Source organism: Bombina bombina, chromosome 5 (assembly GCF_027579735.1).
Source record: "Bombina bombina isolate aBomBom1 chromosome 5, aBomBom1.pri, whole genome shotgun sequence".
In the NCBI taxonomy this organism is placed as follows: domain Eukaryota; kingdom Metazoa; phylum Chordata; class Amphibia; order Anura; family Bombinatoridae; genus Bombina; species Bombina bombina.
In genome coordinates, this window is record NC_069503.1 from 372044855 (window position 1) to 372054086 (window position 9232).

Below are 9232 nucleotides of genomic sequence, written 5' to 3' on the forward strand. Positions count from 1 at the left end.
AAATGGTACCGGTGTTGTACTATTTACTCTCAGGCAGGACATAGATGAAGATTTCTGCCTGGAAGATTATGATCTTAGCATTTGTAACTAAGGTCCACTGCTGTTCCCACAGAAGCTGAGGAGTACAGGAAAACTTCAGTGTGAGGAACAGTTTCTTGCTATGCAGCAATGAGGTATGTTCAGTCATATTTTCTGCAGAGACTGTGTTAACTCAGAAAGGCTGACAGTATCCCCCATTAGGGGAAGGGTAAGCAGTAATCCTAGTATGAAAGAGGCTTTACTAGCTTGCATGAAGGGCTAAGTTTTTTGGGCACTCAGTTTGTTTATGAGAAAGTGGGACAAACGTGTGTTCTGGGAGTAACGTTTTTTATGTTTATGGGAACGTTTGCTTGAGGGGTCATTTGGCTTATTTAGGGTTATTATAACCCACATGGTTTTCAAACATAGTTTGCTAGATTTGTGTAGGCCCCAGCAACATCAAGTGAGGTGGGCGGGGCCTATTTTCGCGCCTCAGTTGCACATTTAGTAATTCATACAAGCAGCAAGCAACTTCTCCTGAGGTCCTGATAGTCTTCTGAGGGCCTATTCGAAGCTTTAACCCCATATTATCGTTCATAAGAGCAGGTAGGGCCACAGCAGAGCTGTGGCAAGGTGCTAATAGGGGTTTTAATCGGTTTTAGACAAATTTCAATCCGGTTTTGTCATTTGTGGGTTTATTGCTTATTTACTTGTGGTGCAATCCTTCTAAGGCTTAGTGGGTACACTGTTAAAATTTCGGAAAATTTGAAGCAATTTTAACCTGTTTTGCAGTTTGTGTATGCCTTTTTTTTCTCTTAAAGGCACAGTACCGTTTTTGCAAATTGTGTTTTTTTCATTAAATAAAGTGCTTTCCAAGCTTGCTTGCTTTATTTCTAGTCTGTTAAACATGTCTGACACTGAGGAAACTCATTGCTCAATTTGTTTAGAAGCCATTGTGGAACCCCCTCTTAGAATGTGTCCCACTTGTACTGATATGTCTATAAATTGCAAACAGCATATTTTGACTTATACAAATTTGGCATTAAATGATTCTCAGACAGAAGGAAGTCAGATTTTGCCATCTAGTTCTCCCCAAGTGTCACAACCGGTAACGCCCGCACAAACGACGCCAAGTACTTCTAGTGCATATAATTCTTTCACCTTGCAAGATATGGCTTCAGTTATGAATACTACCCTCACAGAGGTTTTATCTAAACTGCCTGGGTTGCAAGGGAAGCGCAGTAGCTCTGGGTTAAGAACAAATGCTGAGCCTTCTGACGCTTTAGTAGCCGTATCCGATATTCCCTCACAATGTTCTGAGGTAGGGATGAGGGATTTGCTGTCTGAGGGAGAGATTTCTGATTCAGGAAAGAAGCTCCCTCAGACAGATTCAGATATGACGGCATTTAAATTTAAGCTAGAGCACCTCCGCTTATTGCTCAGGGAGGTTTTAGCTACTCTGGATGATTGTGACCCTATTGTAGTTCCAGAGAAATTGTGTAAAATGGACAAATATTTAGAGGTTCCTGTTTACACTGATGTTTTTCTGGTCCCTAAGAGGATTTCGGACATTGTTACTAAGGAGTGGGATAGACCAGGTATTCCGTTCACTCCCCCTCCTGTTTTTAAGAAAATGTTCCCTATTTCTGACACCATAAAGGACTCATGGCAGACGGTCCCTAAGGTGGAGGGAGCTATTTCTACTCTGGCTAAGTGTACAACTATACCTATTGAAGGCAGTTGTGCTTTCATTGATCCTATGGATAAAAAATTAGAGGGTCTCCTAAAGAAATTTTTTGTTCATCAAGGTTTTCTTCTTCAACCTATAGCATGCATTGTTCCTGTAACCACTGCAGCTGCCTTTTGGTTTGAGGCTCTGGAAGAGGCTCTTCAGATGGAGACCCCACTAGATGATATTTTGGACAGAATTAAGGCTCTTAAATTGGCTAATTCTTTTATTACAGACGCCGCTTTTCATCTTGCTAAGTTAGCGGCAAAGAATTCAGGTTTTGCAATTTTAGCACATAGAGCATTATGGCTTAAGTCCTGGTCAGCTGATGTGTCATCTAAATCTAAGCTTTTGTCCATCCCTTTCAAAGGTAAGACCTTATTCGGGCCTGCACTGAAATAGATCATTTCAGACATTACTGGAGGGAAGGGTCATACCCTCCCTCAGGATAAGTCAAATAAGACAAGGACCAAACAAAATAATTTTTGTTCCTTTCGAAACTTCAAGAGTGGTCCCACTTCCTCTTCCTCTGCTGCAAAGCAAGAGGGGAACTTTGCTCAATCAAAGCCAACCTGGAGACCTAATCAGGCTTGGAACAAGGGTAAACAGGCCAAAAAGCCTGCTGTTGCCACTAAGTCAGCATGAAGGGGTAGCCCCCGATCCGGGACCGGATCTAGTAGGGGCAGACTCTCTCTCTTTGCTCAGGCCTGGGCAAGAGATGTTCAGGATTCCTGGGCAGTAGAAATTGTAACCCTGGGATACCTTCTAGATTTCAAGGACACCCTCCAAGGGGGAGGTTCACTCTTTCTCAATTGTCTGTAAACCCGACAAAAAGAGAGGCGTTCTTATGCTGTGTAGAAGACCTTTTTACCATGGGAGTGATCTGCCCAGTTCCAAAAGCAGAACATTTTACCATGGGAGTGATCTGCCCAGTTCCAAAAGCAGAACAAGGGCAAGAGTTCTACTCCAATCTGTTTATAGTTCCCAAAAAGGAGGGAACATTCAGACCAATTCTGGATCTCAAGATCCTAAACCAGTTCCTAAGAGTCCCATCTTTCAAGATAGAGACCATTCGGACTATCTTACCAATGATCCAGGAGGGTCAATATATGACCACCGTGGATTTAAAGGATGCGTATCTACACATTCCTATCCACAAAGATCATCACCAGTTCCTCAGGTTCACCTTTCTGGACAAGCATTATCAGTTTGTGGCTCTTCCTTTCGGGTTGGCCACGGCGCCACAAATCTTCACGAAGGTGCTAGGGTCCCTTCTGGCGGTTCTAAGGCCACGGGGCTTAGCAGTGGCGCCTTATCTAGACGACATTCTGATTCAAGCGTTGACCTTCCAACTAGCCAAGTCTCACACGGACTTAGTGTTGGCCTTTCTAAGATCTCACGGGTGGAAGGTGAACGTAAAAAAGAGTTCTCTTTCTCCCCTCACAAGAGTTTCATTTCTAGGGACTCTGATAGACTCAGTGGACATTAAAATATTTCTGACGGAGGTCAGGAAATCAAAGATTTTGTCCACCTGCCGAGCTCTTCACTCCATTCCTCGGCCGTCAGTGGCTCAGTGTATGGAGGTAATCGGTCTAATGGTAGCGGCAATGGACATAGTTCCGTTTGCTCGCTTGGATCTCAGACCACTGCAACTATGCATGCTCAATCAGTGGAATGGGGATTATATGGATTTATCTCCTCAGATAAATCTGGATCCAGAGACTCTCTTCTTTGGTGGTTGTCACAGGATCATCTGTCCCAGGGAATGTGTTTTCGCGCAGTCTGGAATCCCCTAAAGGCTCAGGGTTTGTGGACTCAGGAGAAGGCTTTCCTACCGATAAATATTCTGGAATTAAGAGCAATATTCAATGCTCTCCAGGCATGGCCTCAGCTGGCTTCGGCCAGATTCATCAGGTTTCAGTCGGACAACATCATGACTGTGGCTTATATCAATCATCAGGGCGGAACAAGGAGTTCCTTAGCAATGATAGAGGTCTCAAGGATAATCCAATGGGCAGAGGCTCACTCTTGCCATCTGTCAGCGATCTATATCCCAGGTGTAGAGAACTGGGAGGTAGACTTTCTAAGTCGTCAGACTTTTCATCCGGGGAAGTGGGAACTCCATCCGGAGGTGTTTGCTCAACTGGTTCAGCTATGGGGCACACCAGAATTGGATTTGATGGCGTCTCGTCAGAAAGCCAAACTTCCTCATTACGGCTCCATGTCAAGGAATCCTCAGGCTGTACTGATAGATGCTCTAGCAGTACCCTGGTCGTTCAACCTGGCTTATGTGTTTCCACCTTTCCCTCTCCTTCCACGTCTGATTGCCAGAATCAAACAGGAGAGCGCATCAGTAATTTTGATAGCGTCTGCGTGGCCACGCAGGACTTGGTATGCAGACCTGGTGGACATGTCATCTCTTCCACCATGATCTCTGCTGCTGAGACAGGACCTTCTGATTCAAGGTCCATTCAAGCATCCAAATCTATTTTCTCTGCAACTGACTGCTTGGAGATTGAACGCTTGATTCTATCAAAGCGGGGTTTCTCTGAGTCAGTCATAAATACCTTGATTCAGGCTCGAAAGCCTGTTACCATATCATAAGATATAGCGTAAATATCTTTTTTGGTGTGAATCCAAAGGCTTCTCCTGGAGTAAAATCAGGATTCCTAGGATTTTATCTTTTCTCCAAGAGGGATTGGAGAAAGGTGTTTTTTTTTTTAAGCTAGTTCTCTAAAAGAACAGATATCTGCTCTGTCTATTTTGTTGCACAAGCGTCTGGCAGATGTTCCAGACGTTCGGGCTTTTTGTCAGGCTTTAGCTAGAATTAAGCCTGTTTAAATCTGTTGCTCCACCATGGAGTCTAAATTTGGTTTTTAGAGTTCTTCAGGGGGTTCCGTTTGAACCCATGCATTCCATAGATATTAAGCTTTTATCTTGGAAAGTTTTGTTCTTAGTTGCTATCTCTTCAGCTCGAAGAGTTTCTTAACTATCTGCATTACAATGTGACTCACCTTATCTTGTGTTCCATGCTGATAAGGTGGTTTTGCGTACCAAGCCTGGGTTGCTACCTAAGGTTGTTACTAACAGGAATATCAATCAGGAAATTGTTGTTCCTTCTCTGTGTCTTAATCCTTCTTATAAGAAGGAACGTCTGTTGCACAACTTGGACGTGGTTCGTGCTTTGAAATTTTATTTGCAGGCAACCAAAGATTTTTGTCAAACATCTTCTTTGTTTGTTGTCTATTCTGGAAAGCATAGGGGTCAAAAGGCTACGACGACTTCTCTTTCCTTTTGGCTGAAAAGCATCATCCGTTTGGCTTATGAGACTGCTGGACAGCAGCCTCCTGAAAGGATTACAGCTCATTCTACTAGAGCGGTAGCTTCCACTTGGGCTTTTAAAAATGATGCTTCTGTTGAACAGATTTGTAAGGCTGCGACTTGGTCTTCGCTTTATACCTTTTCCAAATTTTACAAATTTGATACTTTTGCTTCTTCGGAGGCTATTTTTGGGAGAAAGGTTTTGCAAGCAATGGTGCCTTCCGTTTAGGTTTCTCTTGTCCCTCCCTTCATCTGTGTCCTAAAGCTTTGGTATTGGTATCCCACAAGTAAGGATGAATCCGTGGACTCGGTACATCATGCAAAAGAAAACAAAATTTATGCTTACCTAATAAATTTCTTTCTTTTGCGATGTCCATGGCCCGTCCTATCTATTCAAGACAGATGGTATTTTTTATTAAAAACTTCAGTCACCTCTGCACCTTATAGTTTCTTCTTTTTCTTCCTTGGCCTTCGGTCGAATGACTGGGGGGTGGAGTTAAGGGGGGAGCTATATAGACAGCTCTGCTGTGGTGCTCTCTTTGCCACTTCCTGTTAGGAAGGATAATATCCCACAAGTAAGGATGAATCCGTGGACTTGGTACATCGCAAAAGAAAGAAATTTATCAGGTAAGCATAAATTTAGTTTTTTTGCTGTAGGTTCCCTATTATTTATGCCGGATAACCTTACCATATATTTTTATACATAGATTTTTATTTACCAAATATTAAAGGGACAGTCTAGTCAAAATTTAAACTTTTATGATTCAGATAGGGCATGCAATTTTAAACAACTTTCCAATTTCCTTATATCATCAAATGTGCTTTGTTCACTTGGTATTCTTTATTAAAAGCTAAACCTAGGTAGGCTCATGTGCTAATTTCTAAACCCTTGAAGGATGCCTTATCTCAGTGCACTTTGACGGTTTTCGCAGCTAGACAGTGCTAGTTCATGTGTGCCATATAGATAACATTGTGAGTTATTTATGAGTCAGCACTGATTGGCTTAAAGGGACATGAAACCCAAAATGTTTCTTTCTTGATTTAGACAGAGCATGCAATTTTAAACAGCTTTCTTTCTGTTCATAAATTTATATATCATCTATGGACATAACAGTTAATTTTCAACCTTTTTAAAATAAGACGGGTATATTTCTTTAATTCCTCCCAGATCCCCCTTCTGGGAGGCATTGACATATGGTCCTAGACAAAAATAACCAGATATATAAGGTATCTCAACTTAAACACATCTTAACAAAAAGAACTATATTCTTATATGAAAAATGATACAGACTGTGGAAAGTAGCTTATCTTAGTAACCTTACAAAAATACATTTTTAGTTAGAATGACTCAACAAGATATATCCTCGTTTCAAAGATTGCCCTTACTCAGGGACTTGTAAACTTATAGCTTATTTCCATATCCCATCTCCCCCCCCCCCCAAGCCCCTTGAGAGAGAAAAAACAGAAAAAAAAGGAAGAGTACCTTACCAGATACCTAATAATACTATTTCTGTGTTTCTAAAGGGGAAGATCAGAATGTCAATTTCACTAGGAGGAAATATCTTTATAAATGTTGACCATTTTTTAAAGAAATTGATTATATTGTGCTCAGAATTCATATCTGTAGCCAGCTGCTCTATAGTACATTGCATTTTAAGAAAGTTTTAATTTCTGAGATACTAGGAGCAGATCTAGCTTTCCAACTCTTAAAAATTAAGTTTCTGGATGCCAATATTACTAGGTTTACTATTGTATTGTCTCCCGCTATTGTCTTCTTGTCTAAACAAAAAATTACTTCACTTAAGGAAAATATAAAGGGGGTAATTTTAAGGGTGTTAGCCAATATTCTATTTTGGGAGATTTTAGGGCATGACCAAACCATATGAGCTAAATTTGCAGCAGGTAAATTGCATTTTGGGCATTTATTAAAATTCAAATTATGCAATTTGTAGCCCTTCTCTAGAGTATAATGAGTCTGGTATATTAGTTTCAAATGGGACTCTCTCCAATTTGCGGAAAGTGTAACACAGGAGAGCAGAGATAGAGATTGTTTTCTATGTTCAGAATGATTAGTGATTTCCGGGGTAAGATTCACCCATGTTAGGGCTATATTAATTAATTCAGGTCTCCTGTTGGAGATGCAAGATAGTCATACCAAGTAGAGATAAACAGGAGGCCATTATTAGCCAAAACTGGCCAACTGTCTAGCTTGCCCCATGACCAGTTCCATATAAATTTACTGAATAACAGGGATACATAGTGCCTAGCTTGGAGATATGCAAAATAATCACGATTTTCAAGTTTAAACTCTTGTTTTAGTTCTTCAAATGATTTAATATTTTGTGCAGCTTGGTTTAAAAATGGTGATACAAAATAAAAGTCTTTTTTGTGCCAGTTACGCAGTACTAAAGAATTGAGTACCTTCTAGGTATTCTGGATTGCCGAAAAAAGTCTGATATCTGGGTATATTCATATTGATCTTTGCAAGAGTTACAATTTTTTCCATTCCTGAATTATAGTATAGATTGATTTTAAATTGTTTCACTTGCTTAGGGATTAGATTAAGAGGGGAGTGATTTAAAGAGATGGGAGAGAGTGGGTATATCATGCTAAATTCTAGGCTATTATTTGTAAACTAGTCCAAATCCACAATCTAATCTATCACAATCCGCCCAAGAAAAACTAAATTGTATAAATACAGACCAGGAAGGGCAAATCATGCAAAATCTTTGGGTAAAAATAACTTTTTAATATATATTCTGGGCCTTTTATTCTGCCAGATAAACTGATGAATTGCGGTATTAAGATTTTTTAATATCTTTACTTTTTAAAAGAACTGGAAGATTTTGTAGGATATAAAGTATATTTTAGGCAGAAGCACCATTTTAAATAGGGCAATATGGCCTGATATAGAAAGAGGGAGGTTTTGCCAATTCTTCATATACATTTTAATTTGAGAGAAGATTGGGGGAATATTTAAAGAATACTAATTTTGTAATATCTGTTGCCTAATTTTGATAGCAAGTGGTTCAAATGCAATGTCGAACAGTAGTGGAGATAGGGGGCATCCTTAAAGAGTGCCTCTTTCAAGCATGATGGTGCAAGACTCTATACCATTAATAATTAAGCAAGTAGATGATTGGGTATATATTTTTCTGATTAGCATTAAAAAGTTTTTCTAAATCCAAACTGAAACAGTGTGTCTATTAAATGTTCATGATGTACACAGTCAAATGCTTTTTCAGCATCAATGGCAAGCATCGCAGCGTTGGTTTGATCTTCAACGTTATCCTTGTCAGAATTTTTTAAATAATCAATGAGTAAAAGGAGTTCTCTGATCTTTGCTGCGGAGTTACGCTTATGGAGAAAACCAGCTTGGTCCTTATGAATAATCTCTGCTAATCCTTCTTGGAGTCTTTTAGCCAGAATAAAAGTAAATAATTTATAGTCTGTATTTAGCAGAGCTATAAGCCTATAAGAATCTTTTTTAAGAGGATCTTTCCCTTGCTTAAGAATAAGAGTTGTCTGAGATGCCACAACATTTAAGGGAATCTGAGCTTCTTCTATATAATAAGAATCAAATAATTTTGTTAGATGTGGAATAATGGAAGGAGCGAGTATCTTATAAACTTAATTTGATAGTGCATCAGAACCAGGAGCTTTATCTGATTTTAGAGTCTGTATGGCTTGTGTAACTTCCAGTTCTAAGATGGGAGCATTCATGCTAAGATTAAAATCAGCATTAATGACTGGAGTTGTAATGTTCTCCCAAAATTTTTTACTTGCTGCTTTTATCGAGGTCCTAAGAGAATACATTTTTTTTTATAATAATCATAGAAAGTTTCTGAAATTTCTCTAGGTGTAGAAAGAATTTTCCCATTATCTTGTATTGATTCACTCAGGGAGGTCTTTTTATTGTTCTTCACGATGTTAGATAACAATTTTCCCAATTTTCCTGATTTATTGCCATATTTGTAGAACCTTGCATGGTGCCTTAAATCTGCTTGGGTTGTATTTTGCAATAAAAAGGTGTCCCTCTCCCGATTTGTCCTTTAAATATCTCCTCCAGCTCACCTCAGAGGGAAGGTCTAAGTACCGATTATAAGCGTTAATCACTGCAGCTGACAGCTCCCTTTCTCTAGCTCTGATCCCTTTTTTAAGTTG